General features: G+C 37.9%; 1 long non-coding RNA gene across 2 annotated transcripts in view; it reads right to left on the bottom strand.

The window, feature by feature from the left end:
* The window catches only part of LOC106976764 (uncharacterized), a 593,570-nt gene that overhangs the window by 423,629 nt on the left and 144,179 nt on the right, over window positions 1-25,762 (bottom strand). The window lies entirely within an intron of this gene.

Below are 25,762 nucleotides of genomic sequence, written 5' to 3'. Positions count from 1 at the left end.
ATAAAGAACACTCGATTCGCTATAGATCAAAGAGTTTAACACATTTCAGATGTATTGGGTCTACAAAAAAAAAAATGGAAGAAATAAGGAAAGTTAACATTTTCTAATAGTAAATCCTGAAGAGCCTTTTGGAGTGAGTAGATAGGATTTATTTCCATGTTATAGAAAACTGGGTGGTTTGAAAACCAATTTTTTGCATTATATCATTTTTCTAACACTGTCTTTTCACATGCATTTTCCTCTAACATCAAACATTATTTTAACATCACTATTTGGGGCAGTTTTTATAAACAATTACATTTATCTTGGAAACACATGAATGTCTTTTATCTCAGGTATTCAAGACACTTTGTAAAACTTCTATCAACAGAAGCTAAAAATCTATCATTTGGTTTAGTTAATATTTGAGTTTGCAGGAGTAAAATCATCAGCCGACAGCAGCTGTGCACTGTGTTAAATCTAGAGCTGGCATTAGTCTATCAGATATGCAAATATTTATATCCTCATTGGTTAAGTAAACTGTTTGGCTCTGCAGAAATGATAGGTTTGTTTTGGAATACTATAAGTGACTCCCTTTTCTAATAATGGCTTTTATTGTGCTGAAATTCACACTTCTAGTTTGAGTTTGCCTAAAATTTCCAACACAAAAACTAGCAGCATCCTTATATACCTCCAGAAAAAGAAATGAGATCATAGTTACCAAGGGATACAAGAAACTGGATAGGCCAGATACAGAAAAAAAAATACACATTATATATATATATATATATATGTATATATATATATATATACACATATATATATATATGGCAATTTTGACCTTCAGTTTCTAAATTTACAAATGAAAGAATCCTTAGAAAAACACAATATTCATTTTAAAAACTTTAAAAAGCAAACATACTGGGGTGTGTTAATGCATAAGGATTCAACTCTTCACTTTTGTGAATGTGTTACACCAAATTTAAATAATCCCTTGTTTTTGAAACTTCATGTTTTTAAATTTTTATATAATTATAAATAAGCCCATGAAAATACACAAAGATATACATCTTTTTGAGTACCTTTGATTTTGTTTCTTTTTCCTTTGAGAGAGAGAAAGAGATAGAGGTGGGTAAAGGCAGAAAGAGAGAGGGAGAGAGAGAATCCTAAGTAGGCTCCACACCCAGCATGGAGCCTGACTCGGGGCTTGATCTCAAGACCCTAGGATCATGACCTGAGCCGAAACCAAGAGTCAGACATTTAACCGACTGAACCACCCAGGTACCCTGATTTTGTTTCTTTAGGATGGAGTCCCATAAGTGGAATTCTTGAGTCAAAAGATACCAACAGTTTTAAAAATCTTTATGCTTATTGACAATTATTGGGCAAATTTTTTTTAATTTTTTTAATGTTTATTTATTTTTGAGACAGAGACAGAGCATGAGCAGGGGAGGGGCAGAGAGAGAGGGAGACACAGAATCTGAAACAGGCTCCAGGATCCGAGCTGTCAGCACAGAGCCCGACACGGGGCTCGATCCCACGAACTGTGAGATCATAACCTGAGCCGAAGTCAGACGCCCAACTGACTCAGCCACCCAGGCGCCCCAGCAAATTTTTAAATCTATTTGAACACCAGTTTCTTAAATCATGAAATGTAAATAAGACACACCTGGAAAGATTGTTAAAAGTACTAGAAACAAAAGATCTCAAAAATAACTATTTACTACAAAGATTTTCTCATTTTTACTAAAGTGTGGATTTGTTCCTGGGGAAAATAATTATCAATATCCTGGATGAATTTTATTTTTCTGATTTCTAAATAAGATAATTGTCATTGTCAATGATGAAAACTATCTATGATTAGTACACTATGGTCAGGGTACAAATATTTACAACCACCAACAGCACCAGGCTCTTTCCACATATTTCCTCCTGTATCTCCACCTGCAATGGCTCATGTAACTTTGTGTGGCAGTGCTGATATCACAATATATGGACAAAGAAATCAAGGCTCAAAGATGAAGTAACTCACCCTAAGTCTCCCAGTTAAAAGGCAGCTTTACCCCACTTGAAGCTCATGTTTCTCCACGTGCTATGATATTAATCATGCACTGTGTGATGAGAAAGAGATTGTTCAAATAGGCCATAACAGGCTTCATCTTTAAAATGGCATCTGAATTAAGTCACGCCAAGATGAGGAAAAAAATCCAAAGGAGAACAAACACCAAGAACTAAAACCTTATAGTGGAAAATTACATTGATTCACTGAATAGCTGCCTTGTGGCAGCCACTGTCCCAGGTGAAAGATGTAGATTAAAAAGTCTCGATCAGCAAGAAGTTCATAAGCAGGTAAGACAGACAAGTAAGCAAAATTATCGTTATCGATGTGACAACTACTGTGTTTGAATTATGCCCAGGATGTCATAAGACTTGAAGGACAGATACCTAACCCAGTGTAAGAAAAGGAGCTACCCAGGCTGCACTTGCAGGATGAGTAAATATACACTAAGCAGAAAAGCATTCAAGTGAGAGCATTTTATGCAGAGAAAGTGGTACATACAAAGTTGTGAAGGTGAAATAGACCACGACCCATCCTCCAAGGTGCTACAGGTTCAGAATTTCTGGAGCCCAAATGGGTTTAAAGAGATAGCATAAAATGATGCTGGAATGCTACCAGAGCCAGACCACAGTGGTTCTTTTTTGCTATGGCAGAGGCTTGAACTTTATCTTGAAAATGACTCGTTCCTTTATGGATATTGCTAAATCCTTTATTAGAATTACTTCTGCAACAATGGTGCCAATAACAGTAACTGATGCCTAACATTCATGCTTTATATTGATAATCTAATTCTTAAAACAATGCTATGAGATAAATATCATTATTATTATGTGCCAATCATTGTGTTAGTCTCTACTGATAGAACAGTGAGCACGAATGTCATAGATATTAAATAGAGAAAGTTATATTCAGATTTGCATTTTAAATGATCATTTTAGCAGGGATTTGGAGGATGACATTGAAAAGGCTACCTGGCAAGTTGACACCGGTTATAAAATATCTACTGTATGCAGACAAGATATTATGAAGCCTGGATTTAAGGCAGAAGAGGTAGAACTGAAAAAGAGGGAATAGATTTGAGAGCTACTTAAAAGCACGCCATGGTTACCAATTAGATATGGAAGATCAGGTGACAGGAAGAATCTGGGATGTCAACCAGGTTCTGGCTTTCGCTTCTGGGTGGAGGTAATCCTCTTCTCTGAAATGGACAAAACAAGAGGAAGAACAGATTATATACAGGAAGTTCATCTCTTCAGACTAGAAGTGCAGATTTCAGAGTCATAGTTTAAAGGCAGTATATCCACAGACATGGATATGAATGAAATCACGAATATAGGAAAAGCAAGAGGAGAAGAGGGATGATAATGAACTCTAACAACAGTTTAAGAAGCTATGGATAAATCATTAGGAGTGCTGGTATATGTATGGCAGAGATCTAAAGCTGAGAGGCAACAATGTATATTTGGAGTTATCTACATGTAAATGGAAGTTGAACCTGTATGTGAAAATAAACTCCCTAAAAGAAAGATTATCAATTGAGTAGGGGAGGATAAAGATGAAATCAAGGAAGGTATCTACCTATACTCTGTATGTACAGAAGACCTTCCTAATGAAGATATGATAGTCTTCCAGAATATAAGAAAATATAAAAAGAACATTTCAAAGGGCAGAATATGGCTTTGGGTTGATCTAATTATACTCTCAGCCTCCCTTATTTCCTTCCAGATCATATCACCCAAAAGCAAGAGAGCCAGCTCTAGCCAAATGCCACAACCTTGACCTTGGAAAAGCATGAAAATAACTGATGGGCATGAAGAATCAAATGCCTAGTCTTCTAACCAAAAATCACTAACCAACTATAGACTCCATTTCTAGGCTCATCTAAATTTCTAGCCTAAATACCCATTTCTTTATATTCCTTTTGATATGCAAAGCAACTAGCTAAAGATTTTAATTGACATTTTCAAGAACAAGTCATTGAATCTCACTTGAAGTCTTCAAATTGAACTGATATGTGGAAAATTAATCCTGTGGAAACTAGAAAAGCTGTTTTACATGTGACATGGAGAAAAGACAATCTCAGCTTCACTTCAGCTGAGGGGGGAAAAAAACTTTTTCTATCATAAGTTTCTCCAACTTAAGGAGAGATAATGGGTTGGAAACCATTTTCACAATTGCTTCTAATGCTATTACTGCCTGAGAAATAATACACCAAGACACTCCTGGCTGTTAGATATGCTTTGTTAATATACTATTCTAAAGTGAAAATGTTTAGGGTTCATCAATTATAAAGGAATAAACTTCTACCTTGTTGATGGTGAAACCAAATCTACTTTAGATAGATAGATAGATAGATAGATAGATAGATAGATAGATAGAGATAGAGATATGTAGATATATATATCTATATATATACATATATTTTGTTATATACATACATATACACATATATATAAACAATACTTATGCTGTATAAACAATCTTTTTTCTCTACTTTAGAGCAGAAGTACTGTATGGAGATAGTAATCAACTGTAATTATTGCTTTTGAAAACTCAAGCTTTAAAACCCACAAAATACTTTAAAAATAAATGCAGGAAGCTTCATAAAATACATTTTCTCAATTCAACAAAGAAAAAAAAATCAAACCAGTTAGGACACTCAAGTGTTATTTGCAGCAATCATGATAAGTCAATTTGGGCTTAAACCATGATTGTTATAAACACTCACAAAACATATTATTTACCAGATGGCAATCTTACTCAAGCAAACATATAAAACTTATGTTTCATTATTATCAAATAAGGATGAACTTGCCACTGGGATAACCTCCAGTAGTTAAACAAACACATCTCCGCAAAATGAGTGCCATGGTTTCTATCATTGGATAAGTATATAGAGTAAAGGAACCATCTTAATATTTAGCAGCACAAGCTTATATTCAAGAACCAAAGCATACAGCTAAAAACATACACATGAAAGATGTCATATTCATGTCTGTGCTTAGACTTGTGTTTTCAGTTTCTTAGCAAAATGTTATTGCATTTTAGTATTTAGAAAAGGAACAGTCTGAAATTATGACCTAAGCTAAAACATCTGTATTGAATAATTATTAGTTGATATTATGCAATGTATGAAGCAATCCTAAGACTTTCTTGTTACTGCCCCCTCCACCAAATACAATATCAGAATCTATCAGACTCTAACTCTGGTGGAATGCACACTGTAAGAGTTGTACTAGGCACCTGGGTGGCTCAGCAGGTTAAGCGTCTGACTCTTGATTTCGGCTCAGGTCAGGATCTCATGGTTCATGAGTTAGAGCCCCTGTCAGGCTCTGCACTGACATTAGAGTCTGCTTGGGATTCTCTCTCTCCTCTCTCTCTCTCTCTCTCTCTCCCTCTCCCTCTCCCTCTCCCTCCCTCCCTCCCTCTCCATGTCTCTCTGCCCTTCCCCAGTGTGCTCTCTCAAAATAAATAAATAAAACCTTAAAAATAAAGAGTTGTACTTTATGAGTTATAATATCACAGACTAATGGCAGGATACTAAAGGTCTGTTTGTGATGAATACCAGATTATTATATCAGTGTGTGTGTGTGTGTGTGTGTGTGTGCGCACGCGCACGCACACAAGTGTGTCCACGCTCACACACATGCACTAGTCTGGTTGAAAAGTGATCCTTTTTGTAACTGAAAATCATATAAATTTTAAAATAGTTTCAAAATTAGTTTTTTATTGTGCTACAATGAAAACGAAATGAGGATTGAAAGCTTCCTTTGCTTATGTGTTTCTTGGTCACAGGCAATACTCTCAAACAAGCTGTTACTCAGAAACTCCATTGTAATATGAGGCGGACACTCCTTGAACTTATACAAGCATGGTGAAAGTTCAGAGGTATTAGGACATAGGGAGCCATGGAAATAGAGACCATGGACAACAACTGAGACCACGGACAGAAATATCAGGACTCTGAAACAGAAGTGATGGATCTTTCATCCCCTCATTAGGTCTGCAAGGCCAAAACCCAAGCACTATGGAATGACCGACTGTAGAGCATTTATGCCCAACAGGACAATAAAAAAAGTCCAGATTGTCCACCCACCCACCCCCACTCTGCTACCTCACTGGTTGCAATACCTTGTGCTGAAAAATCCTGAGTTAGTGGCTATAGCAGAAGTTGGTAAACTGTCTGCTTTCTGAATACAAACACAGCTCTTCCACATGAAGATAACATAAAGAAACAAATTCTGGGTTTTGACAAGTTAAATGGCTATCTGAAATTAGAAAAGTGTTCTGAAGACTTTCCTCTTCCCCACACTGTTCTCTAAAACTAATAGGTAAGGGCAGGGACTTCTCATTGGATTGCATCAAGGCGAAAGACAATCTCTCTCCATAGAGGAGTAAGCAGGCACTTCACCTGGCAGAACATTTCACCATTGAAGGAAAGATTGCCTTTAGATTCCAACTTCCTTGAGGATCGAGTCTCTTTCTCTGTTACTTTCTGAATTGCACCTAAAACACTGAGGACTTTCAAAGAATATTGGTTTGTGACAGACAAAATGGATCACTTACACTGTACATCAGTACCAAAAACTTTAATGCACTCAAACAAGGTCATTTCATCGTTACCAAGGAGCCAAAGAAAAGAAAACTAGAGAGAGAGAACCTTTTTGACAGTTGTTCCTTTATAAGTACTCTACTAACATGGACCAAGATTGAACGATGATTCCAGAAAAAACAACAACAGAGTATGTGATGTGCTCACAACCTCTAATACCCTGATAAATTTACTTGGGGTATATTCTTCTTTATAAGATCTATTAGGCGCATTTCTAGCTACTTAGAAAAAAGGTAAATGACCCAGGCAGGACATGTGGCATCACAACCAAAGACCAATTTTTAAGTGGCTATTTTATATACATAATTGAAATGTATACCACTGTTGGTCTTTCTTCTTTCCCCTCTATTTAACTGCTGGTGCAAATATTTATAAAACTGATAACACAATTGTAGCACCTAATAAAGACTTCTATTATTCATTGGTATTATAAACATATTTCCTTATATAATTAGTGTAGCTTCATTACAAAACCATTTGGAAAGCCATCTCCCATAATTCCTCCACCCTAATACAGTTCTTCTCAGTTCTTCTCTCTTTCCGAAGGTGATGAATATGTCACATGAGAAAATAGTTTTTAGCCCTCACTTACCAGCCTACCAGCAGTCACAAAGCCACTCTCCTTCTAGTAACAGGGCAATAGAAAATTCTCTTTGAGATAAACACCAGAAGATCGATTTTTAATAATGAGCCATCTTCATATAATTGCCCAATGAGTGCAATTATTTTGATAATTCTAACTGAATTTTTTCAATTGCAAAGACTGATATTTCTTATCAAAATGAAAAAAAATCATTTTATGGCTACAGAGAAGGAGAAATTGAACTTCTTTCCCTACACACTTTACTCCCTTGTGGACAGAAGGGATACAGTGAACAGTGTTTCTCTCTGTTAATGTGGCTTGAATTGCTGCAGTACATTCGAACAGGCTCTCTCCAGAAGACCGCTGGGAAATATCATCTATATACATTGTGCCACCCATTCTCATATACATCCCTCAGTGCCCCTGGTTAATAATGTGATATTTCCTTAGATAATGAAAGGCACAGAACCATGACCCTTTTAAGCAGAAGGATGGCATGACAATGTAAGTTCTGATCTGCCATGAAGGTAGGATACAGTAGCCTTTCCTCTGCTGCAAATTCAACTACGTACGTGGTTAGCCTCTGTTAGTCAAAATCTCAATGCCATCTCTGAACTTTGCCAGGTGATTCTCTGCTGGTATTGAAACTGTCAGTGCTCTGAAGAGTCTGAGTGTGGGGGGTTCTTTGATATTTCCTATCTCCATCAGTGAAAGAGGAACAGCACATGGGAATAAGAGTACAAGGATCCAGACTCTAACTTCATAGCAGGCCACCTTCTCTTGCCAAACCTCAACTTCCTCCACTGAGAAGGGGGTTGGGGGGTGGAATACTAATGCTCATTTCCTGAGGTTGTCATAGGAATCTGAGACAATGTAGCCTTAAGTATTGTATACATTCTTGAGAATAGTGTACACTTCTATTATTGAGAATATAATTATGATTTATTAGTGTTAGCACACCAGGTTAGGGCTATTGTTTTCTTGGCATGTTTAGAACTAGAAAAATCAGAAGATAATTCCTATTGATCTCATAACAAGCACAGAAATATAAAGCTGAAAAAACAGCCACTTATAATTAAGTGGCTCTGTTCTCTCTAATTTTTAGAGTACAATACAATATTGTAACTCTTTACTTTTATTAACTGCCAAAATCAATCTCAGAACCCATTTTCCCAATACTCTGGAATAAAAAGGACAGGATTTTTTTCCTTAGACACACAGATGCAGTTTCATCTACATGCATGCATTTCAGAGGCATTATTTAAGCCATAGTGCATACAATGAACAAACTGTAATCATAACTTTGTCCCAACTCAATTACAAAATGAACTCATAACTTAGAGCCCCGCAATAAATATCTATTTCCAATTTTAGGCTGATCATTAAATATGGTTCACACTAGGAATCTGTTAAATGAAAGAATGTTAAAATTCACTTGCATCACTTAGAGCATATTGATTCTGATGACTATTAATCCACATAAAACAAGTGGTACATCAACAGAGACAACAGCATTTCAGGAAAATTCCACTCAACTCTCATAAATTGCTATGTTCCCTTCAGTTCTATACATTCTCTGTCTCTTTCTCTCCTCACTCTGTTAACCTTTTGTCAGTGGTACCCCTTCTTTTTCTCCAAATCCTACTCCCGGGAAAGAAGGAGAATAAATCATTCTTACACAGATATACTTAGTGATAAGGCTTCAAAAATTATAAGCCCCAGGAGCAATTGCTTTATCAATCTAGTAAAACTATCCTTTACATAGCAACTTCTGAAAACACATATATATACCTGTTTTGAGATGCTGGGAACTCTGTTATTTTAAATGAGTCATTTGTTCTTTAAAATTATTCTTCTTGGGGTGCCTGGGTGGCTCAGTCAGTTAAGCGTCCGACTTTGGCTCAGGTCATGATCTCATGGTTCGTGAATTCGAGCCCCATGTTGGGCTCAGAGCCTGGAGCCTGCTTCAAATTCTGTGCGTGTCTCTCTCTGCCCCTCCCCTGCTTGTGCTCTTTCTCTCTCTGTCTCTCAAAAATAAACAAACATTAAAAATTAAAAAAAAAATTCTTCTTTATCTCTGAAATCAGAAGACTGAACTATATGGAATTTCTAATATTCAACTACCTTTTAAATCTAAAAAAAAATGGCAATTTGATATGGTTCAATTCAGTAGATTTGAAGTCAGAAACACAAATACTTTGATAGGCTGGGTGGGTGGCATAAATGTGTCAAGAAGTTGGTTGCAAAAAACTAGGCAGTATTGGAGTCTACAGGAACCTGAAAAACACATGCCTCATTTGAAGAGATTTAGACTTGAAAACAAACAAAATCATTATGGCAGTCAAATTAAGCAATGCCAAGGTAAAAGCTGGTGAACTACCAGTTTGTGAATGCCAAACTACAGGATTATGGAGATTCCCTCCAGCCCCAGCTTTCTATGATTCCATGAAGTACATTGGCTAAGGAAGAGGAGTTCTAAAAAATTATCTTTTCTCCTCCACAACCACTGTGACATCATTAAGCAGCTATGTTAAAAGGTAATAACTTCAACAAACATTCTGCTACTGCCCCTGTAAAGACAAGCTCTCAAGCAAGAGCTACCATGATTAGGAAACGAGAAACAAAGAAAATGACAAGTCAACATGAATGAAAAAGGAAAGTCAATAAACTGCCAAATTTTCACTGTGACAAATACAGACCTTGTGGAACTCTGCTTTACCTTCTCCATTCTAGAAAACGACACACTTCTCATGAGTGGGCATAAAAAATAAGTGAGGGCAACTCTGAAACGCATTACATACTGAGTATAAAGACAGCACAAATTAGCACTGTGAATTTTAAAAACAGGAAGAAAACAAACCAAAGGTTTTCTTCCACTATTGTCTCATATATATTGTCCAAGAAGAGCTTCACTTCCCCATTCTAGCATCTGCTAGACAACAGACAGAAAATCCAAGCTACACAAAAATGCAAAAGCCACCATGTGAGTTTGGTTAGGTTAAATGCATACTCATAATGGGTTACAGGTTTAAAAAATCAATTTTACCCACTTGAGTCAACTGTGGAAGTCTTAATATTGACCATGTTTACTCAACTGTCTGCCACATATATCTTGTGGCTATTTCAGGGCTTATTTATAAATGGTATGTATATAACACCCTGTCTTTAAAAAAAAAAGTAGTTTAAAAAATCTTTTGCATTTCTCTTCTCTTTAATGGGGAAATGCCACTAGATCAAAATGTATGTATGTGTATGTAGATCTTTATGAGAACATATTCTGATTACAGGCACAACTATCATAAGCAGTACAAAGGAGTATTTAAAGGTGTATTTTCTACAATTAAAACATAATATACTTCAAAGTTTTACAAAAGTAATGAGAAACATATTTCTTCTTCCGAAGAATCTGAAGAATTCTGAAGAATCTCAAACTCCTGAGATTTTGCAAATAACTGCATCTGGGATCTGATTCCATTTCAAAACATATATATATATACACATATATATGTGTATATATATATATATATGGTAATTTTATATCTAAGGACTTGAACACTAGAATTATACAACACTGATAAAGTGTGGTAAATTTTTAACATGTTTTTGCTAATAAGATAGACAAAGGAGATGCTATTGAGGTGCATGGTAAAGTTAAAAAAAAGTTCGTTTTCAATTCCTTGGTTACATTTTTAAGTATACTCGACATCAAATGTCCAAACAAAATAATATATTTGTTTGGGTCTTCTTGCTGTTAAGCATGGGTGCTTATAAAATATGGATGTCTAGAATCTACACATTCTGCAGAATCACTGCAATCTGGTTTAAAACATTTCTGCAAGGTTTATAATAAGATTTATGATAGTGATTAATTACTGCCTTATAATTTCAAGCATCATGCTTTATGAAGAAAAGCATGTATCTATTCATAGGGAAATAATAATACTTTACAAAATAGCCATTTTTATAGGCAAAACAGTGGATTCATCCAATCAGATAGATGATTATCAGTATGAAATATCTTTGACATAACTAACTTAAAATCATTATAGAACATTAATGGTTTATACTCAGATAGATGATTATCAGTATGAAATATCTTTGACATAACTAACTTAAAATCATTATAGAACATTAATGGTTTATACTCAGATGATTATCAGTATGAAATATCTTTGACATAACTAACTTAAAATCATTATAGAACATTAATGGTATAAACCCCTACACCTCTCTTGGACCTTCTTACAACTATCTCAAACAGCCATAAAAACGAGTGAAATCTTGCCATTTGCAATAATATGGATGGAACTAGAGGGTATAATGCTAAGCGAAATAAGTCAGCCAGGCAAAGACAAGTACCATATGATCTCACTCACATGTGGCATTTAAGAAACAAAACAACAGCCAAAGAGTGAAAAAAGGAGATAATAAAAAAAAAACCCAGATTTTTAAATATAGATAACAAACTAGTGGTTGTCAAGGGGGAGGCGGGTAGGGGGATGGGTGAAATAGGTGATGGGGATTGACAGTACACTTAAGATGAGCACTGAGTAATGTACAGAATTGCTGAACCACTCTATCGTACACGTGAATTATAACACTCTATGTCAAGTATACTGGAATTTAAAAAATAAATTAACATTTTTTTAAAACATGGGGTAGTTTAACCATGGGTTATAAGCTGTCAAAATATATAATATATGAGACAAAAAAAAAGATAATGTTGAAAATTTCATAGATTTGGAAAATCTCAGGGTAGGAAAACCTACCAGCAGATGGAAAGTCCAGTGCGTACAGAGAACAGGGAAGGAATGAGCTTGTGAGAACTGGACTGTGCTGGTTTGTGACAACAGGAGATCCTATGTGCCATCTCCAGGGACAACAGCTACTTTCCTCTGGCAGGCTTGTCATTTATAAAGGTTAGTATCCCACTGTCAGTTCTAGTTTTTCAAGAAAAGCTGGAAATCTAAATCTTGTGAATTCTCCCAACTTTTAAGTGTTGGCAACTAGTTCAAGATTATAAAGCCCAAAAGGGACAGACAAAACCTATCTGGAGACCATAGCCTGCTTCTGGGTCACAGGATAACAAGCTGTGTAGAAGCTCCTTATTCTAGGCTTCTGACTTGCATCTCTTATTAACACATTCCTGCCAGGTTGTTCTTCCTGGGTTCAAACACTTCTAACTATGAAGAATTCAGTACTCCTCAAGCCAGAGTCCATATTTTGGACAGCTCTTCCTTATACTGCATCAACACATACTTGTCATTGTTGTTTCAAGGGCCATCCCTCAGCACCACATAAACTTCCTTCAACAAGAAATTTTTTTCAATACTTTAAGACATAACAAACAATATATATTTGGATGAATAAATAATTTTAAACATTTCCAAATATAAAAATATATGTATGTCTCTCACCATTTAGGGATGTCTTTTTAGATATCAGACCAATTTTCCTTCATGTGATTTAATAACAAAAATCAAAACCAGAAATAATATCAGACCAGGTGTTAGAAAACATGAGGCATACTGTTAAGGGAGATCTTGCCAGTGGCTCAGAAAAAGAGAGGAGACAAGGACCTTGTTGGAGTCTGACACAATCAATATTCTACGTCCTCCCAATCGTGGACCATGATGAGCTCATTTCTATACTCAGGTCAGCACATCAATGCTTGTGGACAATGGCCCTGTCCATTTCCTCACATATATAATTTGAAATACTACATCCCACTCCCTTATCCTCAATCAATTCCTCTTACATGTACGTCCAATTCAACATTCCACTTCTGGTTTCCAATCCTCCGTGGGCCTGCAGCCGCCTACCCCACATCCTTTCCCTCTCACTGATCTCTTCAAACCACTTTCCCTTCCTGCTTTTTCAACAGAAACTTGCTCCTTTCCTTGCTTACCTTTTGAACAGCCTTCCAATAAGTCTCCATTGTGGCAACTCTACATTTATTACCATTTCTCAGTCGCCCATCCCCCAAATATTGTTCCACACAAAAGACTGCCAGTGATAATTATTGGAGATGCTTTAGAAAATAGTTGTGTAATACTATTCATTTGCCACCTGTATTTAGCTGTTGAGAAATCCACGTTGAAAATTAACAGCATTGTGCTTTCTTTTTCTTTCTTTTTATTTTTTTCTCAGACATGTGAAAATGTGATTTTGTGACAGTTTTGTTAGGGGTGAGAATATTGCCTTCCTTTCCCCTTCATGCAATGGTCTCCAGTGTCAACAATGTCTATGAAGTGAGTAAAGGCTCTTGAATTACAACAGATATATCATTTCTTTTTTAATCAAGGGAAGAAGGATAAGATGAAATCTCCCTCAAGTGCTAAAAAGATAGCAGTTTATTTAATGAAAGTATTTGCACTCCTCACTAATTACTTAGTTGTGTCACACTGATACCAGCACACAACCTTATATCTTTCAACCATCTTCAATATATGATTAATTTAAATTCATAAAGAAATGTAGGTTTAAATCAGAAACATGCTTCAGCAATTGGGAATATAATATCTTTCAACTTTATCACTTTTTTAAATGGAAATAAAAAACAACAACTCTTCTTTAGGCAAAGAACATTTATACAACTGGGCATATATTTTCACCATAAATATAACATGACTGCCCTCATCTGATTGAAGTTTTGTACCAGAAAAAGTATCCCATTATCCACCTATTTTACCAGGAAGAAAGGAATTTTACTAAAGGAAAAATATAGACTGAACAGTTTAAGAGAAAGAACTTTTATCTTTCCCAAATTCAGTAATGGAATATTTTCTTGCCCAGATACTTTTCTGAATTTTCCATATCCCCAAAGGAATTCTCTATTTTCTCTTTCTTTCTTTCAACCAATATTTACTGAATGCCTTCTATATGTAAAGAACTCTACCAGACATAGGGTGAAAGCAGAAAACAATATAAAATGGACTTCTATTTTCATGGATATTATCATCCCACTGGGATAGCAAAATATTATATGACTCTTACCTAAGTTAACTATTTAGTTACACTCATTATGTGCTGGATGAAGGAGGTTGGTAGAGTATAATAAGGGCAAATAGCAGAAGGACCTGCAAGGTCATAAAATGTTTTCTGTAGGAATTGAAAAAGCAACAATTAATATTTTAGCATGTGAAGGAGGATGGGGAGTTCCAAGATGTGGGAACAGAGCATGTGAAGGCTCTCATCCAGGAAGGAACATGGGTACTAAGGAGTCTAGGAGTCATAGAATGAGCAGGAGAGAGGTTCAAGCTGGGAATAGAGGCATATTCCCCATCATGTAGGGCTTGAGACTGTGTTAAGAATTCTGATTTTTAGTTTTAGAGCAGTGGGAAGGTAACTAAACAGATGGAAAGCAAATCTACTTATTAGATTTATAAAGGTATATGGAAATATCAGGTAAGAGAATATGTGGTCAAGGGAAAGAGATCATGGTAGCTTTATCTAGAACAATGAGACTACAGAAGGAGAGAAACAAACAGAGCCAAAAAGAAAATTAGGAGGTAAGACCAATAGAACATGGTGGATATTGTTTGGAGATGGGAGCTGAGAGACAGAATGCAAAGTTGCCATAGGAAAAGTATAAGATTTTGTTTAGGGTAGAAAGGATGATGAGTTCATTTTTTGAGAGACTGCGTTTGCTCATGAAACAGGTGTTGGAGGTCAGGAGGTCTTCATATGAGTGTAAAGGGAAATCCGTGCTGGAGATCCACAATAATAAGTCGTCACTGTAGTGATTCTATAACACAGAACATACTTAAAACCACAAACATAAATAAAACTTCCTGGGGGAGAAGCATAGCCTGCAAAGACAAGAGGGACAAGGGCAAAGCTATGAAACTCTCAAACATTTAAAGATTAAGAAAAAAGAGCAAGTTGACAAAGGCAATTGAGTAGAAGTAGCCAGACTCATAGAAGAAAAGACAGACGATGTGGAGTCATAAACTAAGGGAAGAGCATGTTTGTTCATTTAGCAGAACAACATCAAATGATGCTGACAGGTCACAAAAGTAAAGGCTAAGAATGCGTATAGGTTATTGTCAACCCTTCTGAGAGCGGCATTGGTTCAATGATGGAAACCCAAGTAGAGTGCATCGAGGGGTAAGGAAATAAAGACATTGTAGAAAAAATTAGAAACTTGACTTTCATATAATATCTTGGCCATATCTGAGAGTGTCCTAAGATTGAATACCCAGGGGAAAACAAAAACTGCCATTTCACACATTGTCATAGACACACAGTCTCCCAATTCCCATCTCCCAATGCCTCTACCAGTCAGCAGAAAATACCTATTTCAATTATCCATTTCAACTTTGTGCCCACTCATTCTCTCCCAACCGTTACTCCTCACACTTCAAACATCCTGAGCAAGGGTAGACTCAGTTGGCAAGTTGTAGGCAGGGGATGCTTTATAATACAATTGTTCATACGTATTCCAGAGACACATTTAACTCATGAGCCTTCCAGTTCAAAAGACTGATGGCTGATAATTTCTTAAGAAAAGGCGGAAGGACTTGATTTTTTAATGTAATAGGGAGTTAAATAAAAAATGTCACTGTTCACTTGTGCTACCTCAACCATAACTGTACTGCATTGAAATTGTCCTTATCTATTCAATAACTAACTGTATCTTGTCATGTAAAAGCTCTGACATGACAATTAACATCTCTGTTATTCTGCAAGTAAAATTAAATCGCTCACTAGTAAAATAGAATAAAGACAACCGGAAAAGGCAGATATGCCACCTATCTTTTTACCCCCATTCAAACCCTGTGTGCCTTTTTCTCTATAACTTACAGGGCAAGGGGTAGGAAAAAGACATCTGTCCCACGATGTAACAGAGGATTCACCCACCAAGTTACATGTCAAAGCAGATTCTGACCTATAAAGTTAACCTGGTGTATTGGAAGGAGATAAGTATAGGCAAACATTACACACTGAACCCAGCACATTCACCTTTCCAAAAGCCCCTCCTGTATCCTTACTGGAACATCTGCAAGGATTAACTAAGGTGATGATGACACCAAAACTATCATGTGTTCAGGACCTACCTGTGCCAGGCACTGGAATAGATGTATTATGCACATTCTCTCCACAGGTGATCAGTTGGTATTTCCATTCTCATTTTTCAGGTATGGCTAAACTAGGGAACTTAAACAATTTGCCCAGAGTCAGCCAACCATTAAGCAGATAATGGCTAAAAGTGACAGTCTTTCCATTACATCATGCTGCTTTCCTAAATGAAAGTGATTTTCAAACTGAAGAACTAAATCAATGAGAATTATTAAATTAAATACATATTAGAATCCATGGGAGGACTGTATACTGTCAGGGTCAGGAGAGGAGAATGGACTCAGAATCATTCCTTGGGTTCAAGGCCCAGCTTTGTTTCTTACTAGGTATGTGACTGTGTGACTTTGACAATTGGGTGAGTTATTCAACCTCTTTATGCCTCAATCTCTTCATCTGTAAAATGGTGCCAGCACTGTGCCAAACTTATAGCTCTTGTGAGGATTAAAGGAATATGTATATATATATATATATATATATAGAGAGAGAGAGAGAGAGAGAGAGAGAGAGAGAGAGAAACTCATTAGTAGTAGGTACATCTAGTTTCATTGGTCACCAGTTAAGATTCCAATAAGGATTCATTAGTTTTGCAAAAAGAAAAAAAAAAACTCTCCATTCATTCTGTGCAGTTAAAATAACCACGTAGACCAGTAATTTCCAACTCCACCTGTGCATCCAAATCACTTCCAAAGCTAGAAATGTTGGCCCTAACTCCAAAGTATCTGACTGAGTTGGTCTACGGTGAGGCTTTGGAATGTGAATTTTAGCACTCTTCACCTGCTTCACCACCATGGCTGAGAACTGTTGATGTAACATCGAAAGATATCCACTTTCATTGCAATGTGAAAAAAAATCAGACTAAAATAGCATGTTCCCTTTCTTTCCTTAAAAAATTCAAGACTGTTATCCACTTAAATGTTAACAGCATTTATCTCTGGGTGGTGGAAGTGTGGGTAATATTTACTTTCATTTTATTTTTTATGAAATCTTTAAATTCTTGCAATTCATAGATATATTCATTCCACATAACTGTTTTGGTACCATGCCCTTGGCACTATTTTAGGCACTGAAGATATGACCTGGAACAAAACAAAGTCTCTGTGCTTGTGGGCTTACAGTGGGTGGGGAAGGCAAGGGATAAACAAAAATAGAATAGGAGGTCAGCAAGTGGCGCATACAATGAAAGAAATTAGAAGCAGAGAAAGATGACTGAGAACAACTACTTGGCTATTTAGGACAGTCAAAGAAGACCTCTCCCAGGGTGATATTCAGGCTGAGACCTTTATGAAGCAAAGGACCCAGCCATGGGCATCACAGAGAGGAGAATCTTCTAGGCAGAGAATACAATACCACAGCCCCGAGTGTTGTAAACATACATTTCTTTCAGAGTAAGGTTAAAAAAATGAAAATAATTATTTCATTTGGGTAAAAAAGATAAAAATTGTCAAGGCCATAGAATGTTCCCAGGTCCTAGACCTCCAGCATCAGACCAGCCTCTCTGACAATCTGAATAGCAACTATCAAATGAGGGTGGAACTGAGCTTCCATGGCAGTAGTTTCAAAAGCAAATTATACAAGTGACTAGGGGGATTTCCTTCCCTCATATACATCTAAGAGGAAAGCATGAGTCAGCATCATTACCTTTCCATGTCAAGGAATAATTTCTGTACGCTGGCATTGTGCCCAATAACTAAATGACATGGGGAGTGGAAGAGAAGCATGAAACATATTGCTAGCCATTGTTGAAGCAATCTCAACAAAAATACTACATGTCCGGAATAACACAGAATGCCACTAAGGCCCAAACTGCTGTTTGCTGCCAATGATAGGGAGAGAAAGGGAACCAAGACAGTAGGTTCCAGAGGCTACTATGGCATTTATTAAGAAGGTAAAGATAGTCATTGATCAGATCCCCCTTCACTTCCTTTCATCTAAATGCGTTGTTTTTATTGAGTCCAAAAAAAGCAATACAAGTTCCATGATCAGGCAAAGTCTGACAGGGACAAGTTTGGGGCACTTTTCACTGCTAAGGAAAGAGACCCTATCAAGTTAGTGAAAGGAAAGCTATAAGGACGCAATGATGTCAGGGACATCCGGACATTCAAAGACAAGAAGCACAGTAGAGCTGGACCATACCGGGAAACCAAAACACAGTAATTGAGGCCACTTCCTTCATTCTTTAGGACCTATGGGGCTTCATCTTTACTTCTCTCTGCACATTTGAAACATCCCCTTTGTCTAACTGCGTCTTCAAATTTTCACTACCCAGCCCTTTAGGACTTCAGTATGCATGTGATATTACAAAAGAAGTCCTAGCACTAATTCTATATGACCTTGACCTTTCATCTCAAAGGTATGTCATAGACTGCAAATTCTCCCTGTTCCTGCTTCCAATTTCTCTAGGAAAAAATCTGATTGACTTAGCCAGGCCTTGTTGCAGGCCACTGGGCTACCCCAGGGTCAGGGGCCACCACTGTTCTAATCAGCTGTGGCATAGGATGGGCCCTTAGAAGGGCATATAGACATAGCAGTCAAAGAATCTTGCCTAATTCTGACTCGAACAGGATCGTGGCTTTCAGAATATGTGAAAAGATCCACCGGGTCTACCAGGTATTTAAGAAAGGTAGTAAGTGCATAGTTTATGCTGTCAGTCACAATCTCTTCTGGTATAAAGGGGTACAAATTTGCTGGCAAAGGGTTTTAAGGGACAGATTTTAGAGAGTCAAGGGACTTCTATGGAGAAGTTTAAAAAAACAATCTCAGAGTACTAAAAAGTTCCCTTACCAGGGTTTTAAACCAAATTTCCTCTATCCAGATGGCTTCCAAGGCCAAGAGGGAGGGAAGTCCTGCTGCCTTTTTATGTTGGTCTTGATTGTTGTTAATGATCCCCAGCTGCAAGGCTCCCACATCTCTTTAACCTCTCTCTGGTTGGCCTCACATCTCTGCATCTCTTGCAGGGAAAACGGAACACTAAACGCAGCACCCATTCCCCAACAGAGCATGTGCTGCACAACACAGGGAGGTCAGCCTCCAAATGGACCCCCAGTCTTGCTCAGTTAGCATTGCCAGGACCCTTCATTCATCCTGGAAGAAGCTGGCCTCAGCATTCTCATTCCTGGAGGCAACATGGAGCCATGCCAGCTGCCAGCAGGAGAGCTGGGGCACACAGTCACCTGTGGCCCATGTTAAGAGGTTTCTTCTTCTGGATGCATAGGAGTCACTGCCAGACAATGGCATCATTTTCAGGGATGAGATATGCATTAGGAATTCTGATTCTAAAATGGGACTCTTTGCCACATAAATTTTCATTCCAGGAGTATGTAACTAAAGTAGCAATGAGATATTCAGGACTGTTTTTTTCTGGTATTCTCTTATTCACTCATTAAAAAAACCTTTTCTTGACTTAGCTCTGGATTGCCAACACTACAGAGGCTGCAAGCATGGAACTAAAACAAGTCACTGCCGAGAGAGCTCAGAGTCTGGTCAGGGACGCAAGCATTTGCCCTCACTGCACTGTATGGAAAGTATGCATAGGTGCTAATGTAGCACGGAAGAAGAACACCCTGCTTAAGCTAAGGGCAGTGTGGGGTGGGGAGGTGCGGGTAGGCAGGGGAACAGTCCTCTGGGAAGGCTTCCTGGAAGAGGTGACACACAAAATGGATTTTGAAAGATAGTAGGATTCAACCAAGTTATGTTTGAATGAACTGTCAAAGGAACAAATGAAAGGAGAGGGGGGACTTCCAGCCAGAAGGAGCACATATGCTAAGATGCAGAGGCATGAGAGAATATGGCACATGAGAAGAACTGCAATTATTCCTTAGATAATAGATGAAGACCTGATAAAATGAGTCAAGAAATGCAGCCAGGCACACTATCTTGTTTGCCATACTAGGGCATACCTCTTTTATCCTGGTATGAAATCCACTTCCAAGAACCCCTTTCTGGTTCTTTAATAAGTGCTGGTCATTGACCCTTCTGACTACCCCCATACACAGACTATTGAAATGCATTAGCTGGTTAATTATAGCTAATTAAACAATTTACTTCTGTGTTTGTTTGTTTGTTTTACTGTTTCCTCTCTAAGTTGGCTCTGCCCAATCATAATACCAGACCCAGGAAAGAAGGGAGCCCTCTGCTCTTGTCCTGCAAATAGTAGACAAGTGACAAATCCTTGTTGAAATGAATTAAAAATGTCCCTGAGAGGAGATTGATGCATCACTAACCATGATTAGCAGAAGTTTTAACCTTCTTTATTGAAAATATATCCTTAATCCTCCCCTCAACATACACACTTTATAACACATCCACCAAATCTGCACAGGAGCTTTCCAATTGTCTACCCTAGGGTCTTAAGCCAAGTCCAAATGAAATGCCCCCAAGTCCAGGTGAATCTCCTACTCCAGGAATTTTTAAATGGACCCAATAAAGAAAATTCAATTTGCAGGCATGGAATCAAGTTTCCTTTGTTCTTTCATCTTATTCTAGGCCAGAGGGAGCAAGACCCTCCTGGTGCCTTTATTATAGTTCTAAAGAGGAAGAGAAGGAGAGATTTAAATCTTAACCCTGAAAATCCCAGTCAAGAGAGAGCAGCCGAGGTAGCATCCAGGCCATGGAAAAAGAAGGCAGGCTGGTGACCAGGCAGTAGTGTTTCATTCCACCCAGTACAACAGTGGGTCTGCACCTTACCAAACCTTCACCCCTAGGTCTTGTTCTTCTCTCTTTCCTGCCCAACACCCTGGTCCTTCTACCCCTAATTTTCTCCCTTCTGACACATCCTAATATTCTATTCTATTTAACAAGGCTCTTCTGCTTGTCTTCTGTTAGCACCACAAATATTACCTTTGAATGTGAACACAACAGAAAAACAGGAAATGTTTGTAGATACGGGTTGTAGATACGGGCACGATAATGCAACCAAAATAGCTGATGGTGCTGTGTCAAGATTCTTGTTTTAGCTAAGCCTTACTATACAGAGAAAAAATGGGTTTAATGTCTGTCTGACTCCAATCCCCTTATTCTTCCTTATCACACAAAAATATTCAAAAGAAAGGCCATGAGATTCATGTGAAAGTTGTATTGAGTTTGCCCTACATTTCTAGCATATCTAGCATTTATACCAAAAGAAGCAACCAAAACATGAAAGGGAATGAGCCTATTTCAAAAACTTAATACACATCAGCATTTTGCACATGCTAATTCACTTATTTCTAACATCTCAGGGAGGAGATTCTTCTTATACCCATGATAAAAAGACCTGATTTGATTTAACATCAAATCAGCAAGTGACATTCCAGATTGAGACCCAGGCCTGTCTGACTTCCAGAGCCTGTTCCTTTTCCTATACCACACATCAAATAAAACGCAGCTCCCACTCCCATATAAACATGTACCTCCTTTCAGAAGACATTTATTACATACCTATTGGGCCAGCCATTATTCTAAAGGCCACAGATACAAAGTAGGGTAGGACAAGGGAGAAAGGGGAAAAGTCCCTATTTCCAGGCCTCAGGAAACAAGCCCATCTGTATACAAAAGCCAGAGCATATAAAATAAAATAAGCGTACTATTTCAAGTCACACATCAGCCCTGCTGAATGGACAGTTATAAAAATTCTGTCCAGAGAACTGTTGAGATTTTCCTCAAATGCCAAAAGTCAGCCTGTTAAAGAATCACACCCGTGGGACAGATCTACAATCCCTCCCTGACTCCATGTCATGTTTCCTCAGTTTACTTCTAGTCAAAATGCATATTTTCCCCACTGTTCCCAGGGCTGAGGGTCAGCCTAGCTAATGAAAATCAAGCTGTCTTTTTTTTTTTTTTTTTACCCTGCCATCAACAATGGTCAGATAACAAAATACAGGTTCTGATCCTGGCATGTTTATTGTTGGTGATGATGTACAAACTGATGGCCGACAGCTTCATTTTCTCTAAGCTGGGAAGGCCCTGCTGGGAGAATTGGGGAGGAAAAGAACTTTTGATTTTGACTAGTAGTAAAACAGTTGGATAAACATGACATGACATGGATGTCAGAGTGCATAATGCAACCGCATGCACCCAGATGGGACTGGAGAATATACAGACATGGATAGAATACATGCAACGGAGAGTCAGGTGTGGATTTACAACGCTCCATATTCTTACAATATTGGCAAATATGAGAATGGAGTTTTGACTAAAAGGCAAAAATGGGAAAGGTCTTGGAAATGCAGAACAATCTTTTTAACTTTACTATGTTTTATAACATAAAGCAAGGAAAAAAAACTAGAAATCATTAAGTAATTTTGGTTCTAAGGGTTTATGCCAAGACACATAACACTTAGGGTCATTGTGGAAAGGTGTGGGATCAAATAAGAAAAGTGGGCTAGAGCATGTTTCTGAAATGGTACAGCTGAATTAGAACATCAGGTGAAGTGCAAATGTACACTAGATTAAGGAGTCCTGGGTTTTCATTCTATCTCTGCCAGAACACACGAGGTGAGTTTTTAAAGCCATGAGAGGCCTGAGTTTCATTCTGATGTAAATGCTCCCTCCTCACACTCACCTCTTGACCACTCCTTAACTCAGATGGTTCACCCCAGGCAAGCAAATCAGTGTCAGTCTTAGTTCGTCCTACTGGAGGAACTGGCTTCCATCTTTTCCTTAATTTATTATGAAGCATTTTCTGGTCAAGTTTGGAGTACAGGATCATACATCAGGTATCACAGGGTATAGCCAAAATTTCCTTGTCTCTACAGTTCCTTAGAGAGCAGTGTTTTATTTAGCCTTTTGCAGACTGCAAACAACTTTTATGTTATGTACTGATTTAAAAATAAATAAATAAATTAATTAATTAATTAATTTAAAAAAAGGAAATTTTTTTTCCAGAGGGGGATAAAAAAGCTTACACATGCAAACGCCAGACAGAATTTCAGGAGGTTCTAGGATTCCCGGAAACTAAGGGAGTTCACAAATTCCAGACCTAGAAGCAGTAAAAATTCACTGGGTTTCATGGGTACCAATAGTTAATAGTCTCCTCTAAGCCACACATTCCAGTTTCTGAATCCACTTCCATATTCTACATGACCACCATGGATTTAGCTGTTGCTTTGCAACCTCTAATAAACATAGAATGAGAAAGGCTCCTTTATTCCTCCAGTTTTGGAGTTCTTGTATGTCTGTTGTCTGTAGCCTTTTACTCCATGGGAAACTATATACACAATGGGAAGTTTCAAATATTCTCAAACCCACAGGTAACTATTTTCCTGTTTGTTCACTTCTGTTCTCTACCAGTCTTGTTCTTCCTTCTCTGACCAGACATTCTGGTCCCACTTGCTGGCTTCATTTAACTCCACCTACCTTAATCAGTGTCCACCTTAACCCTCCTCTCTTGTGCAGCAATTCCAATCCACTGGCCAGCAGCATCAATGAAGATGGAGAAGAAAGAAGAAAAAGGGTCCAGCACCCCTGCAGGAGGGTGAGGCTCTCCCTTAGGAATCTGTGAAATTGTGACTACTGAAATTGTTTGAGACCAATTAAATCAATGTTTCCCTGGCTCCAAGACAGCCTTTATTGTTGGAAGGAACTGTCAGCTTAATTTGTGGATGAGATCAGCTGGCTCAGGGCCAAAAATACTAACTCCCCAAACAGAGTCAATACAGAAAGGGGTGAAATTAATCCCCTTTGCTGGGTGGTTTTCCTGCAGTTGTGGCTCAGGGTTCAGGATGTGCTGAAGCCTTTCATTCAGGGATGAAGTCTGACCTTTCAAGGCTGGTTAGATCAATACTGAGGTTCAGTACTCATTAATGGAAATAAGCAGGACACATGCTACAGTAGACAGTTTTCTAACTGAAATCTGAACAATCCTGGGCTCCCCATGATCTTCCACTCAGGAGTGGGCAAGGCTATCTTCAAGCATACACTTCAATGAGTTCCTCTTAGATCCTTGCTCTTCAAAGTGCGGCCAGGGGACTGCAGCTTGTTACAAATGCAGAATCTTGGGCCCCACCCCAGATCTAATGGATCAGAATCTGCATTTTGAAAAAGACATCAGATAATTCATATGCACATTGAAAGTTGAGAAGTATTTCAACGAACCCAAAGAAGAGAAGACTGTCTTCGGAGAACTCTAGCAACCCAGAATAAGTCACCTTCTCTTTTGATGAATGAAAACAAATTTAATTGATTTGCTTCAGTGGTAAGAATATGGCTTTCATAGTAGAGCCCGAAGAAATGTGACACATTGATGTTTCTTCTAAGCACCAGAGAAGATATACTTGGATGTATGGGTGCAGATAGTGTAGAGCAATGTTTGTCTCAGCAACACAGAGGAGGCAAGACGACTCCAAGCTGCAAGCAGAAAAAGAAAACCATATAGCATATCACTCTATAGAAGTGATCTGGATTGAAGCTTGTTGGGAGATTGTGATTCAATTACTTAGGATTTTCATCCCACTTTAGGCCTCCTCTAATTAGTACCTGTGCAGTGTTTCCAGGTGAGATCAGCGGTGATGGAGCTCTGTGATAGAGCACCCCTCTCTCCATTCATCACAAGGCCCATAGATTATAGCAAATGTAATAGAGTCAGACATGATATGTTGTCCATGGAACTGTCACCCGTGATAAATGAATTACACAAGTCTCGATGTTTTAGGGACTTCTGTGAAGTGTCAGATCAAACAAAGCCATCAAAAACTTAAAGAAAGGGACAAAAAGGAATATTCTAAGCACTGCCCAGTCACTGATACAGTGCTGAATATGAAGCAAAAAATTCCTGATTGTCAACTTACCACATTTATATTAGGAAAATACTGTAAAATATGGATTCCAATTACAAAAATTCTCCTGAAATGTGTGAGAAGCCTTTAACCTACCATATAATATCAGCTATAAGAATCAATGAAATTTTCAGTCTCCCTAGCAGTTCCACATGTTTGATGCTTCTCTAATCCTTTCACTATTTCTAGCAGAGTGTATAGATAAGCATCTCTAAATTAATTCATATTCAGTCATTTAAGACAGACACATCTTTGCTGATAGTTACAAACTAAAGTTCAGTGGGCAAAAGTGAACAAGGGGCAAACAAACCATGCATCAGACACTGCCTTTCAAAGCCACAGATAACCTTAGGAAGAGTAACATAAGATATAGAATAGACATGCAATATGTGTATGAACTTCAAATAAGAGAAAAGCACCAGGCTAAATGGTACCTCGAGACTCACAAATGAGCACTACTGAAAAGGACACAGTTGGTCACATGCCAACTACTCAAGCTACCCACGGTTTCCACACTCTGCACCTACTTGAAGGGTCAGTGGTCTCTCATGCAGACTTGCTAGGGCATTGTGTACATAAGCAGAAATACAAAGTACAGCTGCTTCCCTAGTGCTGTTTCACTATATGTGTTCTGAAGGCCTGAACCCTTTATAATTCATTTATTTTTTTTTGATGTACCAGAATTCTAAGATTGATTT

Source organism: Acinonyx jubatus, chromosome A3 (assembly GCF_027475565.1).
Source record: "Acinonyx jubatus isolate Ajub_Pintada_27869175 chromosome A3, VMU_Ajub_asm_v1.0, whole genome shotgun sequence".
Classification (NCBI taxonomy): domain Eukaryota; kingdom Metazoa; phylum Chordata; class Mammalia; order Carnivora; family Felidae; genus Acinonyx; species Acinonyx jubatus.
This window is presented reverse-complemented; position numbering and strand designations above follow the sequence as displayed.